At 43.7% G+C, this 23,662-nt stretch overlaps 1 protein-coding gene across 5 annotated transcripts in view; it reads right to left on the bottom strand.

Moving 5' to 3' along the window:
* Positions 1-23,662, bottom strand: part of LOC111846215 (cadherin-18-like) — a 114,892-nt gene that overhangs the window by 62,874 nt on the left and 28,356 nt on the right. For 2 of the 5 annotated variants that reach the window (XM_023816221.2, XM_023816218.2), the window contains exon 3: positions 8,008-8,081. The exons of 2 other annotated variants lie outside the window; for them this stretch is intronic. The gene's annotated coding sequence lies outside the window, so the exon portion shown is untranslated. Of the gene's footprint in view, positions 1-7,982; positions 8,082-23,662 lie in introns of all 5 variants that reach the window. One more of the 5 variants, XM_023816219.2, reaches the window with a different exon arrangement.

Here is a 23,662-nt window from a genome sequence, read left to right as displayed (position 1 = left end):
AGTATTACATATATTACAGATTTTCTCTATTGCAGGGGTGGCTAATCTTACCCGCAAAGGGCCGGTGTGTATGCAGGTTTTCGCTGCAACTGCCTAATTAGATTACTAATTAGAGGACTGATTGGCTGAAGAGTCCACACACCTGGGTTTGAACAGCTGACCTACAGATTATCCCAAAAACCTACATACACACTGGCCCCTTGCAGGTAAGATTGCCCACCCCTGGTCTATTGCTTTGGAACATTCTCAAATGACAATTAACATTTGCAAAAGAACAAATGTAATCGCTCCTGCAGAGCAGGACATCTTCTCATTGCTTCACACAAATTTCCAAATGGTTTGGTAAATACTGTTAACCAAGCTTTCAAAATCATTTTAAAATACATTCCATAAATTGCAGTGACATTGATGTGTTTTTGCTTCTTGTTCTTCTATTGCCATGTTGCTGTTTTTGAGTTATACAGTGCTGTGTGACTTTTTTGTTTGTTATGGAACGGTGTCTTGAAATCTGAAGTTATATGTGCATGCGAGTGCTCTCTCTTGCCAGTGAACTTCGCATACTGTAATGAAGTGCCTTGCAATGCTGAAACTGGTGTCTTTGACATGAATACATATTAGTTTGCTAAAGAAAAATGATCAGTCAGCGACAATGAGAAAGTGGGAACCGACTATCATTCAGAATCGTGGAGCTCAGGAGCATATTTACATACTGACGATATATCTAAGTATTTCGGTTCTCGCGGTTAAAACAATGCTGATTGTGCTTTTCATGTTGGTGACAGTGACTAATTCATTGGTGGAATTACTTGCAATTATTTGAGTTAATTGCTTTGGGTAAGTTACAAATTTTTGCAGCTAAACAATAGTGTTGTGCAGTATGCATGAACTGTTTTGAGAAATGCTCTAATAGTCTTGAGAATGTTAAGTATGTTTCATGAAATGTGCCAAAGCAGTTGAGAAAAACTCTAATAATGACATTGACATTGCTAATACAGATACTTGCCATTGGTCACATGATATATTGTATAATAGGATTATAAAAAAATCCATCCGTCTGTCCGTCCATCCATCCTGAGGTTTTTATGACATTGTGGGTGATATTTGGTCCCCACAAAGTAATATAAAGCTAATCCACAATTACACACACACACACACACACACACTTAAACACGTTTGTAATTACAGACAATTTAATAAAATTAGTTGTGACCCACAAATTTCCGATGACTTGAGCAAGCTTAATTCTACTTTAACTCTACTTAAGAATAGTAATAAAAAAAGAGAAGTATTGTCTTGTGGCTGTTGACTTATGGCTGTTTCGTTTCGCAGCAGAGGTGCGGCGGCGCGGGGGAAGCAGGTCACACGGCTCGCCGGAATGATCTCGGTAAGTGATGGTCCTGGGCAGCTATTGTGCTTCCATTAAACCATCCCTTTGCCTTGACAAAATGGGGAATTCAAAGCCGCTTGACCCGTGCGATAAATCACGCGGCGGCCCGTAGCCTCAGCCCCCATTTCCACACCCCCGGTGTTAACTCCGGCGCTTTCCATCAAACCCCCGCCAGTCATCGCCACGGTCGGGGACGGATTTGTTGACCGTGTCAGCGATGGATGCTGAGGAGCTGTCAGCAGTGCGCTGCAGTGTGCCCCCTCTGCAAGGACACATGGACAAGCAGCCCCCCCCCCCCCCCCAGGGAATGAGACCAGATGAGATATAACATGTAACATGTACCCGAAGTCACATATGACAGAGGAACCGGGATTGCAGCAGTACTCTTCCCAGGAATGGGCACCATGCAGATAGATAGATAGATAGATAGATAGATGGATGGATGGATGGATGGATGGATGGATGGATGGATGGATGGATAGATAGATAGGTAGGTAGGTAGATAGATAGATAGATAGATAGATAGATAGATAGATAGATAGATGGATGGATGAATAGATAGGTAGGTAGGTAGGTAGATAGATAGATAGATAGATAGATAGATAGATAGATAGATAGATGGATGGATGAATAGATAGATAGATAGATGGATGGATGGATGGATGAATAGATATATAGATAGATAGGTAGGTAGGTAGATAGATAGATAGATAGATAGATAGGTAGGTAGGTAGATAGATGGATGGATAGATAGATGGATGGATGGATGGATGGATGGATGGATAGATAGATAGATAGGTAGGTAGGTAGATAGATAGATAGATAGATGGATGGATGGATGAATAGATAGGTAGGTAGGTAGGTAGGTAGATAGATAGATAGATAGATAGATAGATAGATGGATGGATGAATAGATAGATAGATAGATGGATGGATGGATGGATGAATAGATATATAGATAGATAGGTAGGTAGATAGATAGATAGATAGATAGATAGGTAGGTAGGTAGATAGATGGATGGATAGATAGATGGATGGATGGATGGATGGATGGATGGATGAATAGATAGATAGGCAGGTAGATAGATAGGTAGGTAGGTAGATAGATAGATAGATAGATAGATAGGTAGGTAGGTAGAAAGATAGATGGATGGATGAATAGATAGATAGATAGATAGATAGATAGATAGATAGATAGATAGATGGGTGCATTATGCTGAATGTGGATGGACTAGGTAATGTGGGCCACTAAACGGTGAAGGCTTGCCTACATTGACCAGGCTAATTTGTAATCAGGGCTCATTACGGGTAAATGTACAATTCAGGCTCCATCCCCGAAACTCGCCGGACAGTTTGCCATGTGTGGAGCCGAAGGAGGATCTGCCTCATTTTGGTCCATTTTCCAGACTAGTGATTTCAGTACAGGTAAGTGTGTATGTACATATGTGTGGGTGAGTATGGATGAACTACATATACTAATATTTTTTTTTGACCTGTAACATTTAATTAATTTGACCTGTAACATTTTCATTCTGCTTTGTAGATCATTAGGGCCAGAAGATGAGGAACAGTGTCCATTGCTGTAGAATAATATAAACACCTCAGCGAAAACCACATCGATCCCTGTATACAAAACGGCCTCAATCTTTTGAATGATCTCATAGCTGCTAGCTAACGAAGACCAGAAGTATCGCATGCATCAACGTCAGTTAAATTCACTGCAAATTGTATATGTAGCTTGTGGCGTTATACATTACGCTTTTAACTCAATATACTGTAGCGGGTAGGAATAAACGCAGAGAGCAGATATTGCCGCAGCTTGTATCTGTACAGTGTTTGCATACATTATAATATTTTAAAAGTACACTTCCTAACAAATGAAAGTGTACATTGGTATCTGTCTGGGGAAGAGGTTGCATGGAAGCAGAATTTTTAATAGGACAAAAACAAACAAAACTGTCTGCACTCGGAGAATGAAGGATTGTTCATAAACTAATTATGTTGGTTATTCTGTGCGAGGTAGGTTGTGTTCTGCGTGTCTGACTGCAACAGTTTTGTAAGGACAGAGCTGTGTTGGGAGGAATATGATGGTACCTTTTACCTTCTAACCGTTTTCCATGGTCAGGACAACAAGAAGAGGGCACACCCTGGACGGGATGCCAGTACATCGCATGTCCTCACACAGAATACAGAACAGCATGTCATAACGCAGGCATTCGTCTAATTTGTATTAACGGAAAGACCGAGGACCATCATTGGTTGTAAGTTTTGAACGCAGTTTCAGAAGGAGCAACTTCAAAAATGAGTTTCCGTCTCATAGCTTTGGTGGACAGATTGTTATGTTTGCCTTGAAGGACGGTGAGCCGGGAGCTTGCGGATTATGCCTCCGACCGCTGACGCACAGTGAATTTGCGCTGAGATTAGGTTCACAAATATATGACTTTAAATTCCGCGTTTAATTGCTGCGAGGCGTCTGAAGCACACTGACGGATTGGATGGCAGACGGCGAGGGGGTACTGCGAGGGACCGGTCTCAGTGAGGCGGGCGGAAAGCCTTAAAAAGAGATTACCAGCGGCACCAGCAGGGGGCGGCGGTGAGCAGAGTCGCAGGGTGGCGCCTTTTGAAAGCAAGGGCCCAGGCAGAGGGTGAGAGACTCTCTCCCTCAGAGATTCACGCCTCATCGACCCACCTGCGCACGAGAAGCTGTAGCCTGTTGAACGGGACAGCGGAAGTGACAGCTGGTGTACGCTAAGACTGGAGTGCCACTGACAGCTGAGTCCCCCCCCCCCCCCATTGTCTTAGAGAAGGAGGTTTTTTTTTTATTTGGATCCAGTAGCCTGTGTGACATGGGCCTCAGGGTTTGCTGGAAGAACCACCTGACCATCACATCTCATTGTTAGTGTGTCGCTTGAGTTATCTCCTCCTTACACACACCACCGCTTGCCCCTACAAGACACAATCACTGAAAAAAACAAATGAAATTAACATAAACACCTGCCGCATAGATAATTACTGGAGGAGTGCAATCATGTCACGCTGGCTGACCTGTTTGTTTGTGTCTGTCTCTTTGTGTGTGTCGTAACGCCCCTTCGATCGCCTCAAATCAGATCAGAGCGCAGACCTGGCAGATGGGCCGAAGACGGCGTTATATAAGCTTCCAGAATGTTCCCTCCGTATAGTTTCACAGCTTCATTCATATTTAAGCTCCCTACAGTTAGCTCACTGTTCCTTGCCTGCCCTCTCTGAGCCTGCAAAACCTCTTTCTGCTTCATTAACGCCTTTCCAGTGTGAATGATCCTTGGTGTTTGCTTATGAAGCCAACAGGAGAACCTCAACATCTTCAGCAGTGATGTTCACACATCCCAGCACATCAGACCAGGGTTGTCGCCCCAGCCTGAACCGCCCTTATTTTTAGACTGAACCTAATTTTCTCCCTGTTATTATCTTCTAAAGCCTCAGTTTACCATCTGCAGTAAACAAAACCCTTGGCTTGCTGTCTGGCTGTGTACAGACTGTGATGCATATTTTTATATTCATACCCAAACCCCCAAGTCAGTTACGATGGGTACCAGTGCACCTATGACCACGGTCACAGAAGTAAAACGCTGCCATATTCATGACCATAAATCCCATAGCGGTTATGGTGGCTGCCAGTACACCGATGTCCATTTCTGGGACAGCACTCTGCTTTCGCTATGGCAAAGAGCACTTTCTATAACCAGGAAAGATGCGCATCATACAGTATGTAGCATTAAACAGATCTAATTACATTCACTTAGCATTCTCTAAATATTTTGAGTTGGAAATTTTATTCAATAGACCACCGGCTTTATCCATTTTTTACTGGATGAACAAGCTTTCAGCACGTTGATGTCCTCTTCAGTTTGATATCAGTTATAATTGCCCCATCTTTCATTCACAGGCACATTCAAGCCAGAAAAAACATCAGATTTTTTATGAGACATATGATTTGTATGAGAAAACGTGCCTAAACTTTTAAACAAGTAAGCATATAAAATAACTAAAGCTGCTTAGCAGATGTTCATGTGAGTGTGACTGGGCAGGAGTTATCATGGGATGCACATGGATGGCAGCCCCCACCCCCAGGGAAAAACATCCCAAAAACATTTGCCTTAAGGTACATATACTATATTGGAGGTATTCAGCTGCCGGAATCCGGTCGGAAACACTAATCCAGACCCCCCCCACCCCTGCAAAGACTTCAGCACCATCATCCCCCTTGAAATACTTCTACAGCTCGACCATTGAGCGTGACCTTATTTGCGTGGATATTTTCTGAAGCAGGTACAGGTCTGTCCTGGCACACTAGGCTCCTTGTATCTCCTATTCGAGGAGGCATAACAAGCAGAGGGGATTCAGGGGCAGGAGCACAAACGTTTGCTGGTCTGGCTACTGCCAGTGCTGTCGACCAATTCGTTTAATATCAAGATATTAGCGTCAATATGCGGGTTTTAAATCTTAACAGCTTTAGTTGTTTTTTTTTCTCTGTTGACGTTTCATTTCTTTCTTTCTATATGACTCATGTGACCATTTGTTTGTTTTAATTGTTCATTGATCATAACAGTTTCTTGCTTTTTAAATCAAAATCAGGTCGACCATCCTGTTGTGGCTTAGTCATCCTTTAGAAAGAGGATTGAACAATATGGTGCAGCCTCATTCACCACGATAAGGGCGTCATGCAAGCGAGGTTCATCGCCGAGGGCGAGCGGCGATAACCTGGACGTGGCAGAGTTCCCCGCGGGGCCGGGGGGGGGGGGTCGTAAATGCCGACGCCGTGTTTCGACTGATGGGCGGATAAAGCGAAGCCGGGCGGGATCTCAGGGATTTGGCGTCACGAACAAAGCGGGAAGAATGCCGCAGCCGCTTTGAGCGCCACGTAACGCGGAGGGTGATGCAACCGTCAAATGCGAGAATTTAATATGATATTTGCTCAAGGCAGCTGTCAACGGACTAAAAACAACTCAACACAAGAGGAAAAACAACAAAAAATATATAATATTAATGATTTTTTTTCAACAAGACTGGCAGTCATTAAATTTTAACATTTATATATATTCATGTTATATAGCTATACAGTATAGTAATTTAACATTAATATATTTATGTTATACGGTTATATAGCAATTTAACATTAATTTATTTATGTTATATACTTATATAGTAATTTAACATTAATATATTTATGTTATATAGTAATTTAGCATTAATAACTATATGTTATATAGTAATTATACTTCTTCAGGGCTGTACCGAGATGAAAAGTTGGTATTCAGCTTTGGATTTTGCTGAGGGGGGCAGATCAAGATATATTTTGCAGGCCCACAAATTTTGCCTGGAATGCCGGATTGCCAGTCCAGGCGTGTAAGGGTGACCAAAGGTGATCCGGAATTGTACATATCGTACAGAATAGTTCAAAATGGCCTCAGCTTGATAAAGAGCAGAATGGACAAAGATGAGCAGCGTAGCAGACAGTCTCGGGCCTCCCAACCAGAATGGCAGCGGTTCCGGTCCCAGGCAGAAGCCTGAGATGGCGAGTGATACGCTCAACCTACATGGTCACAGTAAAGCAAAGCGCCTATACAGACCCTGCCTAATGTAAAAGGGAGGGCCCGGTGCAAAACTGAGACTCACTCTGTCCCAAGTGGGCGGCTGTGAAAATTGGTACTTTTGGTGGTGTATATATGTAGTGATTACTACAGTAAGTCACCCACCCTGATGGCAGTGATGCATGTGGTCAATGGGCAGGGAAATTAATCAAAAGAAATGAAAAAGGCGTCTAATAGAGCATCCAGACTCTCAATGAGGGGGGAATAATTGCACCCTGTACTGTGAGCTGAAATAAGGCCGTAAACGCCGCAGTAAAGCTAAAACCCAGCCTGTTCTGAGCCGCTAACGGCCTGAGAGGCACTGGGAGCCGAACTCAGAACCTCTTGGAGAGGATGATGGACGTGGCAAAACGATGGGTGCCAGTGGAATAGAGACTGGGAGAAGGAGCTGTGGAAACCATCTTTAAATCATTCTATGAACATATTTTATTATGCTTCAATGGCAAAGTGGGTCTTCAGATTCTCTACACTTTAGCTGATACACTGCCTTTGTGTGATTTCCCAGGCGATTGTGTTGTTAAGTCCTGAAAAAAATACACAGCTTATCTCAAAAAACAGAAAAACCGATTAGTGGCTTTTAAAATCTCTCTTTCTTGGAGCTTAATGAGTGGTGACGCCACTTTTTCTTCAGCCATATTAAGAGATATATAACCGATTTCCTCCTAAGATATGAACGACACCTTTGAGAACGTGGCGTGCCGTCACTCTCCGATGTGACGCTGAAACGGCTTCACACTTTGAAACAGGCTGTGGTGACTGAGACGTTGGGGGACAATGACAGTGACAGTTCTAGAAGGAAAGCTACTGCAGTCATCTGCCTGATCTTGGTACGCTCATGTTTATTTATATTTAGTTGTTTTGCTTACTATTCCCTGCCTTTCCAAAGGATATTAATGCAAAATATCATTTATTGATCAGAGTCTGCAGGGCTATTTCCAGGCTACTTCCATCCTGTTGGAGAAACCCACCAATCGGGATGCAGAACAGACTCACATGACTGCAGGATCGGGCGGGGAATGAGGAGTGATGGTGATGGGACTGACAGCACATGGGACTGGGATAATCGGCTGTATGGGAGAAAAGAAAAAGACAAAACTCAGAGAGCTGGAGAGGAACTGCAGCGGGGAGCGGCATTGAAACTGGTCAGGGTTACCAAGGCAAGGACGTAATGGTACTAAAGAATAAAGGAACACAAAGCAGAAAGAGGGACAGGTGAATGGAAAGAGTGAAAAACTCTGCCAGCCTCGGGAGATGGCCAGTGGGTCCAGCCCCCCCCCCCCCCCATACACACACACACACGGGGAAAACCCCTAATCCCAACCATGTCAACCTTAACCACATTTGGGGGGACAAAATATATCTTCCCAAAAATCCATTATTTCAGAAGCATGACAAAACAGAAACCACTTTGCAAAATAAACCTTAAACCCTGTCTTGGCACGGCCGTCAGTGAACAGTTTAATGTGTTAAATGGACTTACGTGGATTGTCAGTGCTGCACATTTCAATGTAAACAAGTTCACAAACTGATCTCATTTTATATTCACAATTAATGATGATTTGGTTAGCTAGCTAGCTCTCTATCTATCAGCGTTAAGTTGTCAAAATTAACAATATAAAGTAATCCATTCAAATGACTGTCATGAATTCAAACGTCAACTAATACAAACATAAACACTATGTTTATAGATTACTTCAGAAAACACCCTTTCATTGGTCAAATAGATGTCAAATGCTAACAGTAGACAAAGGAGAATAGATGTATTCCATCTATAGTTAAAGACAGTAATGATTTAAGGAGAGCTTTAAGGGTGATAGTTTAGGACAAGAGAAACACAGGACGCTCCACGTGGATTGCGGGCCGCACATTGGGACAGTTCACACTCCATGTTTTAATAAAATGTCACCATCACGAGAGGACAGGCTAGATGTCAGCTAGATGGCTAAGGGGGATCAGAGCCCGGTTCTAGAGTTCAAAAAGGCGACATACATCATTAGCCAATGTAGTCTGAGCCAGCTATGTCAGCTGAGGCCTTCCCGAGGTTATTGTCGATTTCTGGACTCTAGACGAGCCTTTGCGATTGACCTGACAAGCCTTTACATGAGAGCACGGTGTGATGTATAATCATAACTGGCATTCTACCCACATTATGGGATGTCTTCATACAGAAGCCTACACTACAAACGGTCACAATTCAATCGCTTCAACTAAATGGACCAGGGGAAATGTTAATTGCCGGCTAATATGATAATAAAAGGGAAATTCAGTCAGGTTATTATTCAATTTCCAAAAACATTTTTTTTACATTAATAACTATATATATGCACTTAGATATGCGTCTCATCTATTTCCCTTCAATAGCTCAGTGGGTACAGCAGCAGACTCTAAAAGCATATAGCTGGATATCCTTCGCTCGCTGATTCAATACTGGTTCAAAGAAGCATGGATTTTATGGGGGAGGTGTGTGACTCAGTGGGTTAGGACACTGAGCCTGTGATCGGAAGGTCACCTCTTCAAATCCCAGGGTCAGCACTGTGATTTCACCCCTGGGCCCCTGAGTAAATCCCTTAACCCCTGCAGTTCCAGAGAGTGATTGATCCAGCTTTCCCAATTGTCCATTGTTTGGATAAAAGTCTCTGTGAATCCGTTAATGACATGAGAATGTAAACTTTGTTTATTCATTCTATCAGATTATTGAGGCAGAATAAAAATCAACAGGGAGGACCACATAAGGGTGTGTGTTTCATGGCAGCGGAGCGGGGCGGGGGGGAAGGATGAATTATCTCACCCCTTTGGAATAGAGAGTGACTTTGACACTGTAAGTAATGACATCGTCCAGAGCTGAGACTGTAACAAAAGGCCAAATCGGGCCGCGATACGTCCAGCGCAGCAAGCAAGTGAGAAAACGGCCTCTGAGATCACGTCCCCTCGAAGGGCGGACGGAGATGAATCTTCATTAAGATGCATTTATTCAAAGCTGATATGGATGGATTCGGTGGTTTAATGTATTTTTAAATAAAAATAACTCTCAGAGGCCGTGTCAGGTGGGACGGTTCCAGTTAAATACCCCAGACGGCACAAAAATGAAGCACAGTTGCAGTGAAATGCAGAGAGCGCCAGTGCAGACACTGCGATATTTAATGCGTTGACCATGGACAGAATGGACCATTTTCAGTTAAATATAACCCCATTTCCAAAGACGTTGGGATGCTGTGTAAAACGTAAATAAAAACAGAATTCAATTATTTGCAAATCATATAAACCCATATTTAAAAATAGAACAAAACCAACACATTAAATGTTGAAACTGAGAAATGTTATATGTGGTCAATTTTGAATTTGCTGCCAGCAACACATTTCAAAAAAGTTGGGACAGGGGCAACAGAAGACTGGAAGAGGTAGAGTCTCTCTGAAGGACTTTGTGGGTGCATTGAAGAGAAATGTTACTCATTGCAAGGAGTTTGGGAATTTCATCATCTACAGTACATAATATCATTAAAAGATTCAAGGGAAACCAGAGAAATCTCTGTACATAAGGGACAAAGCCAAAACCTAATATTGGATAGCCATGATCTTCAGGTCCTCAGGTGTCGCTACATTAAAAACTGTGGAACTCACTGCATGGGCTCAGGAACACTTCCAAAAACCATCGTGAGCACAGTTTCTCGCTGCATGCACAAATGCAGGATGAAGCTTTACCATGCAAAGAAAAAGCCACATCTAAACATGACCGAGGAACGGCAGCGACTTCTCTGGGCCCGAGCTCATTTAAGATGGACTCTGGCAAAATGGAAAACTGTCCCATGGTCTGACGAATCAAAATTTCAAATTCTTTTTAGAAACCATGGATGCTGTGCCCTCCAGGCTCCAGAGGAGAAGGACCATCCAGCTTGTTATCAGCGGACAGTTCAAAAGCCAGCATCCGTGATGGAATGGGGGGGCATTAGTGCCCATGGCTTGGGTAGCTTGACCACCTGGGAAGGCACCTTTAATGCTGAATGATTAATACAGGTTTTGGAGCAACATATGCTGCCATCCAGACGTCTTTTTCAGAGAAGGTCCTGTATATTTCAGCAAGATGATGCCAAACTGCGTGTATTACAACAGCCAGCTCTATAATAGAAGAGTCTGGGTGCTAGACTGGTCTGCCTGCAGTGCAGACCCGTCACCCACTGAAAACATTTGGTTATCATGAAACAAAAAATACAACAAAGGAGACCCTGAACTGTTGAGCAGTTGAAATCCAATATCAGGAAAGAGTGGGACAACATTTCACTCAGGAACTGGAGTTTTGCGTGTGCATCTCTCCTCGCTTCCCAAACGTTCACAGTGTTGTTAAAAGAAGAGGTGAGGCAACACAGTGACAAACACGTCCATCCCAACTTTATTGAATTTCTTTACTTGACATAAACAATAATTTTTCTCAGTTTCAAGATTCGAGATTGTCTTTGTTCTATTTTCAATTTAATATGAGTTTATATGATTTGTAAATCATTGCAAATCTGTTTTTATTTACATTTTACACAGCATCCCACACATTAGCTGTTTTCACATTTTTTTTCTGTCAAGATGAAAATATTCAGACAATTTCACAGAATTTTTATTGTCTGTAATCACACATCAACAGCTTCTTATGTATGTAAGAGCTGCTGAATTTTTAGGCGACTAAATTAAGTCCCCTTTCCCAAGGCTTACAAATGCAGCCCTACTAAGGTTTATAGCTTTCCATTTACATAATCAATACGCTCGATCAAAGCCACACTTTCCCTGCCTTTAATTGGAAAAGTGCTTTGCATAACCCCGAATAACTCAGCGTAACGTCCATATTGGCGCGTCACGGACGGCGGCGGAAGGTAAACGATTCACTCGCTTGCTCGTTCTGCAGGCGCCTGTCTGAGCTAATGAGAGCCCGTTAGCATCTGCTGAGAGTCCACGGTCCCACAGCAGGAGCTGGGGATTACAGGGCAGACAGCAGCGGAAAACATCCTGGTATCTTTTGAATTCAGGGGATCTGAGTGTCGCGCCGGCCGTCAGCTGGAGGTGACGAATGGGCGTGGGTGATGAATGGTGACATTTCGTCCGTGTAGCGGGGCTGCGGTGTGCGTGTGCGTGACCGGGACACGGAGGTGCAGCGTTACGCAGCAGGCCGGTGCTCTGGAATGCTCACGCTGAGAGATCGAGAAGGACGCGGACATTCCGGCTCTCTCGGAAGCTCCGGGAGTCGTCTGCAAATTGACAGCAGCTCCCTGACACCCATGAATGATGCACAACGTTTCGAAATCTGACATTTCTGGCGGCGCCGAGAAGTCGTACCGCCGCAATGCAAGCCCGCCCCACCCAGCTGGCAAATTTTGCTGCCAGCCCCTCTAGGCAACTCTAGGCTTGAGCGGTATCTTATTTTTAATATCATCATACCGTCCAGGCATTATACCATGGTATACGGTATCCTGGCGATAAAAGTATCTCTGTATTTCCCAATAAAAACTGCCAAGCTTGTTGTGGTTTTTTGGAACGAAGATATTGCAGTATACAGCATTAGCTAGCCAGCAACCTGCCAGCTGTCTCTTATCTGCCTCCCTGAAATCAATGTGCCTCGGATGGGATGGCTGTGGACGTTATGACGGAGAGGAGAACCACCCCGAAAGTCCCGTAGCTTCAGTTCCAGTCTCCTGTGTCAATGTGTCCAATTAGCGTAAAGAAAAAAAAGTAACTTTCTATTATCCTTTCCAGTTAGCTGCTACAGTGCAACAGGATGGATTAAATTAAAAGAGAGGGACACACTTGCACCGTGGCAGCTGTACGTGGTAAAGTGATACAGTTATACCACTAAAAGCCAATCTTTATTTCATCAGTTACTGTAAAACCCTCAGTCTCCATCTGCTGATATAGACAGACTATGCTTGCCTATAGGACTTATTCTTATATATAAAATATTTATGTTATTAGAGGCCGATGCAGAAACCCTACTCTAGAAAACAATGTGGTTGCTATGGCAGCTTATTTACTCCCAGTAAAAATCCCTTTATTAATAAATTAAAATGAAATTTCCTGCCAGTGCCTGAGCCATACCTCTTATGTTTTATCTAAATTGCTCTCCAGATAGGCCTGTTGTGAAATGCATAGACCAAAAGGTTGCTAGGCTACCGAATATGGCGGTCGTAATGAGTTTAACCAAATACAGAATTACCAATCGAAACAGGAATAATAAGTAGCTGATAAAACTCTTCGCAGGCTTCCACAGTCTCTCGGCCGGTGCCCTTTTGCTCGCCATGTTAGAAAGCCTTCCATCAGGTGCTGCCTCTGACGAGCTTCCAGCCATTTCCTCTTTATTCAAACAAAGCTCTCTTGGAATTTTCTGTCTCACCAGTGGCCATCTGCCCCAGGACCGTGGCAGACACATGTTATAGACCATACGGCCCATCAGGACATTCATTGAGTATTCATTGCATATCTGTTCATATTTCCAAATATCAGGAAGATGACAAGAGCCATGAGTGGAACCTTTAAGTCACAGATTAAGTTCCTGAAAGGACCATCCATCCATCCACCCACCCATCCACCCCTTTTCCTGGTCAGGATTGCGGTGGTGGGGTCGGGGGGCTACACCCAAGACAGAATGCAGACTAAGACATCTAGCAGAAATTTGTCTGAGACTGAATAAGAGTCTCAAACAGCCAGCACATAATGACTGTGTAGTCTAAAGAATGATGGCAACAAATGCAAATTATTATGACGCACAGCTCCAAACGTGCTTAGTGCTGAAAACCGCTAAATGTATACACATAATTAGCATTTCCCACATTTCCCTCTGAATTAAGTTTGGCGTGAGACTCGAATCGCTGCGCATTAGCCTACCAGCTAGCAGCGGCACACTCCTGCTTTCAGTTATTTATTCTCCTCCCATTAGCAAATGCATCTCTGCTCATTTCTTCCGAGGGCCTGGGGAGTGTTTTTACGGGCCGCTTGCGTGTGAAGGAGCGTTGCGAATTAATTCGGAATCCGACAAGCACGAAAAGACCTTCCGATATCTTGAACTGTGGAAATGGCCAGACTGCTCCAAATATGACATCTGGTGTCACGTCGCTGAGCAGCGAGCAGGTATGATGCCCCCCAATGGTAAAGACTGGGTCAGAAGCAAGCCTCAGCTAAAGAGAGCGCCCTCTACAGGGCATAAAAGCTGGATCAGCTCCAGTGGATCCATGACACGTCTGAACTGGTCTACAACATCCCCCTGGAACACGTGGATCTCCACAAACACTTCACTACGGCCGATTGTACCCTGATACAGATTGTACCCTGATACAGATTGTACCCTTTACTGAGCATAAAAGCTGGACTGGCTTCAGTGGATCCACGACACACCTGACTTGGACTGCGGTGTCTCCCTGATCTCTTCAGGCAGCAAACTTCAGTGAGATCAATTCATGATGCCAGGGGCTGATTTATTAGCGAAAGGGGAGATGAAGCTTCAGGGCCCACATTGGATGGAATTATAAAGGCGACTGAGAAGGTCCAGTAACCCCCCCCCCCCCCACACACACACACACACACACCAGATTTCAGCCTCATTTCACCCAGCACCATCTTCTCCTGACATAAGTAGCAGCTCAGGTGGAGGCAGATATGGTGATATGACTGCTTCAGCCTATGGCAGAGCTTCAGACTGGGCCCCACTATAACCAGTAGATGAGATGCCCGGAGAGACTGGACTCACGTGAGGAGCAGGCCTTCAAGGAGGCCTCTGGAGCAGGCCAGAGATCTGAGATAGCATGGAAAGGCCTGTATTGCTTCACTCCAGGACAGGTGAATCAGGAACAGACCTCACAGTGCTGATAAATTAGAAACACCAATTATACACCGATAGCCAGCACATGTTTGGGACTCAAAGCTTACATTTGAGGCTGTTGACAGATTGTGAAATGACTGGGCTAGCTAGAGAACACCTGACAACAGAAGACAATTAGCACTGCTCTCCATGCCGCACCTATGCATTAAAAATAGAGCATTCAAATAAAAACTAAAACAAAAAAAACCCTTGCTCTGTAAAGTAAGAGGTGCGACGATGCTGTGTGTTGCATCTGAAACATCATTTTAAGTAACTGCAATCTTTTTAAGAAATACCCCAGATGTTGTATCACGTGATCTGATGAATAGCACATAAACTGCGATACCCTTCCGGCAGATAAGCAGCAGAAAACACACGACCGCTCTCTGTGTGTTTATGTTTCTAGGCCTGCCGTACAAACTGGTTTGTTGTTTTATGTGGAGGGCAAACCATCAATGATCAGCGCCGCTGAGACAGATGCTGTTTCAAGAAAACACTTTGGTGTCATCTGAATATCCATAAATGTTTACGTGTCTCGTACTGCTGCCAGATGACCACAGCAGACCAGACAGCACAGGGAAAATAGATTTTTATAATTACAAATCTTGAATGAAGTCCAAGGCAGCAAGTGCGATGAGTGAATTTCTGAGTTTAATAGTTTTGTAGATAATTATGGATTTTTTTGCTGTACATTTTCACTCATTTTCCCCAAAAATTTGACTCACTTTTTTATTACTTTTCACAGAAAACGATACCCATAGGATACCTACTATAGTTTGAAACTGCTCTAAATTGCACAAAAGTAAATGATACAAAAAATAAACATCAAAACCCTTAGATCTGTTAGGTCAAGCTCTTCTGGATACTACATGAACAACAGACAGACACGTTGGCTGAATATCTAGCCCCAAGACCCAAGGATGGTCTTCTCTGTTGTTTCTTTTAAAACTCATTATTCTGATCTGTTGCAATGAAATATCATTTTCTATAGACATTCAGGCTTTCTTTGGATTCACGGGCTGAATAACAGAAATACAAACGTTTGATTGATTAATATTTTGTGTCATGTCGAGCCCTCTCTTCCTCCACAGCTTTTTGAAGGTTTATTCAAGGTCGAGGATATGGTAGACGGGTCTCGCAAGCGATCAGCACACGTCCTCTATCAGCGGCACGCCCTAGCGGTGCCTCTGGGATGCACGCGGCGTCTCCTGGTCTTTTTCATGCACCATTGATCACTGCAGATTTCTCAGTGCTTGCGGGCACCACTACTCATTCATACCCGTCCCTCCCTCTGCTGGCATGCTGATCATCTCCATGGCAGATTCCTCCAAAGACATGCTCAAAGATGAGCGTGACACCGACACACTGATCATCTCTGTGCCATGTTCCTCCAAAGACAGGGTGCAGTGAAAAGATGAGCGTGAAACCGGCACGCTGATCATCTCTGTGCCATGTTCCTCCAAAGACATGCTCAAAGATGAGCGTGAAACTGGCACGCTGATCATCTCTGTGCCATGTTCCTCCAAAGACAGGATGCAGTGAAAAAGATGAGCGTGAAACCGGGACACTGATCATCTCTGTGCCATGTTCCTCCAAAGACATGCTCAAAGATGAGCGTGAAACTGGCACGCTGATCATCTCTGTGCCATGTTCCTCCAAAGACAGGATGCAGTGAAAAAGATGAGCGTGAAACCGGGACACTGATCATCTCTGTGCCAAGTTCCTCCAAAGACAGGGTGCAGTGAAAAGATGAGCGTGAAACCGGCACGCTGATCATCTCTGTGCCATGTTCCTCCAAAGACATGCTCAAAGATGAGCGTGAAACTGGCACGCTGATCATCTCCACACCAGATTCCTTCAAAGACAGGATGAAGTGAAAAGAGGAGTGTGAAACCAGCACACTGATCATCTCTGTGCCATGTTCCTTCAAAGACAGGATGCAGTGAAAAGATGAGTGTGAAACAGGCATGCTGATCATATGCCTACCAGATTCCTCCAAAGATAGAATGCAGTAAAAAGATGAGTGTGAAACAGGCACGCTGATCATATCCGTGCCAAGTACGTACAAATAAAAATATACAAAGAGACAACGCCAACTGGACCAATGATGTTGCCCTCATCTTCCATTTATCAGCGTATCGGTGCTGGGTGTCCCCTTGTGGGTAGTGGCTGAATTCTACACCACACCTGCCCCCTTTGTAAAAAGAGGTAAAACTGGCCAGTCCTGTTTTGCTGACAAGAAATAAGATGAAAACAGTGAAACAGTGATGAGAATATAGACAACAATCTCCCACACTGCTCAACAGTAAACCTAAAAATAACGGCAAATTTATATTTCTTGTTGACCTGAAAAAAGGTCAGTGGGAGGATTTTCGGCAAACAAACAATTATGATTTTGCAGGAACATCAGCTGCAGCATGTTGTTTAACACCCACCAATATACACACAAGGTACATGAGTCCCAGTATCAGAATGAAAATGATACTTCCAAAGTGCCTTTTGGTTCACGGACATTATAACTTGATATTGTTGTACGGGTAACAAAAAGATCTTGTGATTCCAATTTTAGCTAAATCAAAACCTTGCGATTTAGATAAAGCTATTTCAGAAAAGAGAATCTATATGTAGTGCGGCTTGGGTCAAACTAGGAGAGACGTGAGCTATTTTCCAATGCTGTCAAAGACAGGTGCTGCATTTAACGGGCCGTTCAGACACTGTACAGGCATTTCCTTAACATTTCAGGCTGACGATGATTCACGCTGCCGTACCGATAGAGCTGAAAACATCCATGTATCACCATCCTTATGACCTTTTCACGCTCCAAGAGCGTATTCACTTTTGCAAAGTGCAATGATTAATTCTAAAGTGGCCATTTGGGAAACAAATGTTTACCTCAGTTGTACACTTTTAGGAATCCATACAAAGAGGCACATTCTTCAGGCTCAAAACCTTTTATTCACTGCTTGAGGGAGACATTTGCTGCTGGCGGTACATTATAAAATAAGCTTTCCAGTTGTGAATCTTTTCACGGATACATGTAGATGCAATAATTAACACCCAGGATTACACTGTAATCAGCCCCCTCTACAAATGGAAGAGCTGAACTGCAGTTGAACTTAGTTTTGTATTCATCAACATTGCACTCAGTAGCATAATCATCTCGCTAATATAAGCATTGGATTGTTTCTTAGTGAAACTGTCCGTATGAATTGTAATGGCTGCTGGGAATATGTTTTCAGTTATAAGGTTGGAAAATGGGGTTTTAGTGTTTTTATTAAACGTAATATTTTACTGAAATACATAGCTAACATCAACGCTCACATTGTATTAAAAAGCCATTTCCTAGCTCGCATCTGTTCATCCAAATCCATAGCTCATGGGTGCATGACCAATGCTATTCTATAGTCAGTTAGCAGAAATAACAGCTGTTTAACGAACTGCCATTCTGCCTCCCAGATTCAAATGATACAGAAACCATACTGTGTTGATCACCGGTCCACTGACTTGCATTTCTGCTGTCAATCAAGGTTTCATACTAAGAAAAGCCACATAAATATTCTTATATTAAAAGAGATTGTTTTCCAGATGGCTGCAGAGTAAGATGGCGGAACGGTCCACGAAAAGCAGATAGGGCCTGATCCCAGCACATGCCGTCAACGGTACCGAAGACATCACACTGTGTTTAAGCAGCCAGATAGCAGGCAGGAAGTGCCATTATAAAGGAGGGAGCTTGTCATGCTAACGACCCAATTAGCGCTGGCATATTCAGAACACCCAGCGAGTGCTAAACCCATGTTCAGACCATTTATGTTCGTCAGTAGGAAACAGGAAGCCGTTAGCATGTTTGCATCATCTGTACATGTAGTAGTGTGCAGTAGGGTGACCACCTGATCCATGTTGGGAGGGACACTATGAGCTACTTTACTAACAGAGAGGTCTTCCAAACTACTTTAAACCTGAAAGGCTCCCACATTCAGCTAAATAGTTCAGTTCTTCTTGTACTTTTACTGGTCCGTTTCCTTGATTGACAGACTCATCCAACTGTTTCACATCAACATTAGTGACTCGTGCATGATTATAGGAGACTGATCAATCAGCACGCATAAAGCACTCGGTGCTTAAGTGAAATCCAGGTCCTTTTAATTGAAATGGTTGAAATGGTAGTTTTAAAACCCTCATTCTCCTACAGAACCACCGCCTCTACAATCTGAGGTATTATCTCTCTAAACCAATCATTTTTCATTTTGACCTCCGAACATGTATGTGTAAATAAAACTCCCCAGAGCACTCTTCATATAGAAGGGGAGGGATTCAAACCCCCAGCCCTGGAGGAGTGAGGCAACAGTGCCATCTTAACTTTAAGTCAGCATTCGAAAATAGCAAAAATGTTTGTAAAAGGGGAGAAAAACAACCACACGACTCAACAGATATTAGCTGCTCTCTACTTTTCCCTGTTCTTTTTATTCTCCATCTCTCTACAACACATACATCACAAACACAATGTGAAAGGCAAGGCGTTTATGAGAGGTGAGGCCTGAGTCATTCCATCCCCGACACACTGTCAGTGCAAAAATAACGAAATGTCTCTCAGTCTCTGGCGTGTCTCTTGCGGTTTGAGACAGAGAATGATTTCAGCTATAAAAAGCTAGCCTGGAGACGGGGAGGGAGCCCTCACCTCAGCCCTGACTCCCCCAGACAGAAAAAGGCCAAAAGAACCCATGAGACACACCAGAGGATTCCCTCTTCTTTAGTGCTGGCTTAGGGTGAAGCTGCTTTTGTAAAATTACCCATGTTGCTTCATGTATTCGGTCACAAAAATGCAGAGGATCCCTGCACACAGTCCTCCAGTCCTAACTTCCGCTACATATCATCTCTGTTACTGCTGGAAAGCGGAATAATCATTTTTAGAATCTGAAAAGGTGTCAAGGGTAGGAAAGGTACGTCACAGGAGCATCAATGTGTGAGAGCTGGCGTACATCATAGGCAAGCTGTACATAATGACAGTGTAATGAGAGCAGAACGTTTCCCCCTACAATCTCAGTGCCTCAGTGATCTTTACATGTTACAACATATAATAAATATGAAATAGTATGTAAAATATCTGAAATGTACACATTTTTGTGTACCTGCATTTGGGGCATCTGTTTTACTCCTTATTCCACTACATTTTCCAAGGATCGCATGTAACAGTATCTTAAAAACACGAAAAGCACAGATTTTCCATATTCTTCTGATGGTTTTATATAAAGCAACTTACAATAGAGGAAATGGTTACAACACATACACCCTCCCCAGGCCTAACAACCTTTGCATCGTTAGCACAAGGCTCTACGCACTGAGCTACTGGAAAAGACAGGGTCAGCTGCATTTTCGTAGCATCGTATATGGATGCATTCACCACAATGGATATAGCTTTCATGGGATGAATATAGATGACCCCAAGCAAAACATGTATCAACTGAGTCTCTCTGTGCACAATGTCTTCCACTCATCAGACGGTCAGGCTGTACAGGAAGACCTCCTCGTTTATCTGTGAGACTCCTCTCGCCCGACTGAGCAAGGCATCACCAACACCGGCCCACAAATCAGCACACCGAGGACTTCTGGATTGAGGGGTCAAAAAACCTCATATGAACCGCAAATAATAACGGCCGGAGCTGCAGGAGGCGACGTGGAGCAGAGGAAGGCGAAAGGTTCACTGGTTTTACGGGGAGGTGACACGTCCTTCGGTTTAATCGTTCGTCGTGTGTTAGTGTTTTATTTTACTGGGTACCGTATTATAGCACCGAGCTTTATATGTCAGTCTGAAGCAGTTATTAAAAATGATTATAAAGAGCTCTCAGCGGCTTCTCAGAAATAGCCTGCTGGCTTGGAATGCTAATGATTACGATCCCGGTGTTCAATGTGAATAACAAGTTCAAATGAAGGTGTTTTTTCAAACGGTGAAAGTTTATATGCCGTGAAGGCAGAATTCGATTGCCGTCGCCGTTCAGTGTTCACGCTGTTCCTTCAGTGCTGAGATTGTAATGCCTCACGGTCGACACTGGAGTCAAACAGGTCAGCGGGCATGTTGATGTAAATATCACCCCCCAGCCCCACACCCCACAAGGCTCCACTCACCTCAGCGATGAGGAATGTGTGACAATAAACACTATTTGCATATCACTCAATTACTCAGGCGAGCTTAGCGTTTGAGCACAATTAACTCCCGCGGCCAGCCTCCAGCTAGGCTTCGCGGCAGCTGTTGCTGTGGCAAGTGCATGATGGGACTTCCTGACTCGCGAGCCCTTTTAAAGCTGCTAATATCTTTGATGTTATCATAATTATATGTTTGCACCCTAAGCAGGAGTGACAGTTCCTGTGTTGATACAAAGACACACAGCTAACCCTGCCACTGATATCACAAGTCGGCAGTTAATTATACGTGAAAAAGGTCAATGTGTTTCTACGGATATGAACTATTGCTGCCCATTAAAGATGTATCCTTGTATTGGGCTTTGGCCTTTCATGCTATGCAGCTTTCATAAATACACCATAAAATCTGACCTTTATTATGAGAAGTTATATCACCATTGGGCCCTTAGGCAAGGCCCTTAACCCTAATTTCTACAGGGAAACTGGGCACCTGGGATCTCTGATCCTCTCTTGTACGTTGCTCAGGGAAAAAACTTCTGATAAATGAATAAAGCCAAATGCGAGTTAGTAAATAGCAAATAAAAAGAGGTCGGTGTGCACGTCGAATTAATAGAGAGGAAAAAAGAAACATAATACATAATATTCCATATCACATATTAACAGCGTTTATGGCAGACTCGTTGACATTAATAACTGTGAAGTGATGGATTACAGATATTTTGCTAATGGACATACATGATCAGAAAACACTGGTTTGTTAGTTTAGGGTGGAATAGATGCAGTAGACTGACTTTTAAGGCTGACAGCAGTCCATGCCAGGTAAAGGAGCAAGTCCTCAGTCCTCATGGTCTCTGCTGTTTGCCTGTTGAGAACGTCTGAGCACACAGGTCATGGCTGATCATGCAGAAAGCCCTCGGAATGCCAAGTCAGGAGCTCTGCAGCAACATCGATGCAGCAGAATCCAAGAATATATGTGGACAGACGGCTATTATTATTAGCATGACTATTAATACTATGACGCTGTGGTTGACCTCCAGGGTCTGAATTTCTCCCCAGGAGACTTAAAGACTCTGAGCCATATCATGAGGCTGCAGCGGAATCCCGAACCGCAGTATTAGCGTTGGCCACGTAAGTACGAGGCTCTAGTTGTCTATTTTGGAGTCTCTTCTATGTCCTTCTCTTTGGGGCAGGTTTTTGTGGCCCTTTTGCTTTTAGAAATGTGAATGTCAAAAGCCCCTGGCTCTCTGTATTTACCAAGACGAGCTCTGAGTCCCCAGTATACAAGCTGTGATATATTTTCAAGCCATACATAATTTTTTATGATCCTGGACTGCCCCCCCCCCCCCCCACCCCACACATTCACAGGTTTTACCCTTCAATTTTTGCATAATGTATGCGATCAACAGTCATCAAAATGTTTGGCTCCCCTAACTTAGACCTAACTGAACATTCTTGGAGTTGTGTTACTTTAACCTTTATAGATTATGCTACGTTTAGAGGATTAGAGGAAACTGGAGCACAAACGCAGGCCAATCACGGTGCTCGCTGACGTGGCCTGTACCAACCAGAAGCCCAGGGGTAGGGCCAAGGGGCACTGGACCCAAGTGTAAGCCGGCTCGTTCCTTGATTGACCCTTTCCCTGTCACTCACTGACTGAAAACATATCAGTGGCAAATGTTCAGGTTGGCCCCTATGTATAAGTTATGGCCCCTCCACGGCCCCCACCTTAAAAAATCCTCAAACTGCCCTTGCAAGGGCCGTTGCTCTGACCCTGCTATTGCTCATAACAGACAAGATGTATTTACTGGATGCTTTTCCAGATTCACCTTTCACTGGCAGACAAAGAACAGCCTTCCGTAGGTCCCTTCACCACATACCATCAACGTCGTCCTAATAAGGCGCCTTAGGGCACCGTTCAGCTCTGTGGCACAAAATTAATTTCAAAACCCCTTTAAGAATCCGTTTGCAGATAAGGGAGCATTTTACAGACTAAGAGCTTAAACGTATTGTAACAGAGGCTAATTAATGTCAAACAATTCAGGCGAATGTAGTTTCAAACAATGAGTCCAGGCAACAAGGAAAGCTATACTCAAGTGTCTTCATCAGATGTTTTTCTTTTATATCTGGCCAATATTTATTGAAAGGATTGCTTGTTTTGTATTCTATATTTCATGCTTTTAACTAAAGGCTACATTAGCATAACATTCTTGCAAAGCTGTAACTTTGCCTTATATATCCTGTACTTCCTGGCATCTCACGCTAATTTAATGACCTAATTTCTACGTTCCAGGTGAAGCTCTCCCAGATGTGTGCCTCTGATTTAAAACGATGCTACAGTAAGTATATTTCCCCCAGCCACGGAGAAAATCAAATTTTGGTTCCACTCCGACGGGTTCCGCCGGCTCCGGTGCACTGGCCATGGCGATGCTTGCCGCCGGTGAGAGCCGTACAGGTTCGCTTGAGAGGGAAGTCACGTTCTCACCCTGAAGGACATCGGGGGAAATTCAGGGGAATTTAATTGATGCGTTGAATGGCAGTGCTCCATCTGTGTCCCATCTGCTTGCTTTGTAGTCACGGTAGAGCTCACCTCTTTCGGAAATCTCATTCTTCTGACAACAGAACGGCGAGAACGTGCACATATACAACTGGAGAGCGGTCATAAGTCTCTAAAACCACCCATTCCGTCTG

The sequence above is a fragment of the Paramormyrops kingsleyae genome, chromosome 4 (genome assembly GCF_048594095.1).
Source record: "Paramormyrops kingsleyae isolate MSU_618 chromosome 4, PKINGS_0.4, whole genome shotgun sequence".
Classification (NCBI taxonomy): Eukaryota; Metazoa; Chordata; class Actinopteri; order Osteoglossiformes; family Mormyridae; genus Paramormyrops; species Paramormyrops kingsleyae.
This window is presented reverse-complemented; position numbering and strand designations above follow the sequence as displayed.